The sequence below is a fragment of the Myotis davidii genome, unplaced genomic scaffold (genome assembly GCF_000327345.1).
Source record: "Myotis davidii unplaced genomic scaffold, ASM32734v1 scaffold803, whole genome shotgun sequence".
NCBI lineage: Eukaryota > Metazoa > Chordata > Mammalia > Chiroptera > Vespertilionidae > Myotis > Myotis davidii.
In genome coordinates, this window is record NW_006295567.1 from 647,060 (window position 1) to 648,028 (window position 969).

Genomic DNA, 969 nt, shown 5'->3' on the forward strand with positions numbered 1-969 from the left:
TTGATTTTTTACAGAGAGGAAGGGAGAGAGATAGAGAGTTAGAAACATCGATGAGAGAGAAACATTGATCACCTGCCTCCTGCACACTCCCCACTGGGGATGTGCCTGCAACCAAGGTACATGCCCTTGACCGGAATCAAACCCGGGACCCTTGAGTCTGCAGGCCGACGCTCTATCCATTGAGCCAAACCGGTCAGGGCAACCATTTTATTTTTAAAGTGAATGATTCAGTGGCATTCAGTACATGCACCCACAGGATGGGACCACCATCACCTCGACCTAGTTCCCGAGCGTTTTCACCCTCCCCAGCCGAGCCCTGTTCCCATAAGCACTCCCTCTCCCTCCGCCCCCGGCAGCCGCATCTGCTTGCTGTCTCTCTAGCTACCGTTTCTGGATATTTCACACCATATGCGTATCATATTGTGTAATTGTGTTTTCTCATTGAGTTCCCATGTGATCTCTGGAACAAACCCTGTGTTTTAATTTTATTTACATTTCATGAGCATTTTTATCTCAGTACACTACATTTGTTATGATTAATGAACCAATATTGATGTTATTACTATTCAATGTGGTATTCATGAACTCAAACTCACAGCTCACTTGCAGTTCCTTAGTTTTTACCAAATGTTCTTTTTCTTTTCTTTTTAATATATTTTATTGATTTTTTACGGAGAGGAAGGGAGAGTTAGAAACGTCGATCAGCTGCCTCCTGCACTACCCCCTACTGCGGATGTGCCTACAACCAAGGCACATGCCCTTGACCGGAATCGAACCTGAGACCCTTCAGTCTGCAGGCCGACGCTCTATCCACTGAGCCACACTGGTTAGGGCCCAAATGTTCTCTTTCTGTTCCAGAGTCCACGCCCAGAGAGCACATCACCGTCAGTTGTCCTGTCTCCTTGGGCCCCGCTTGGCTGGAGGCAGTTTCTCAGCCCCCTGTCCTTGCCGAGCTGGACAGTCCGCGGA

General features: G+C 48.0%; 1 protein-coding gene across 1 annotated transcript in view; it reads right to left on the minus strand.

The window, feature by feature from the left end:
* Positions 1 to 969, minus strand: part of PLA2G1B (phospholipase A2 group IB) — a 12,918-nt gene that overhangs the window by 11,327 nt on the left and 622 nt on the right. The window lies entirely within an intron of this gene.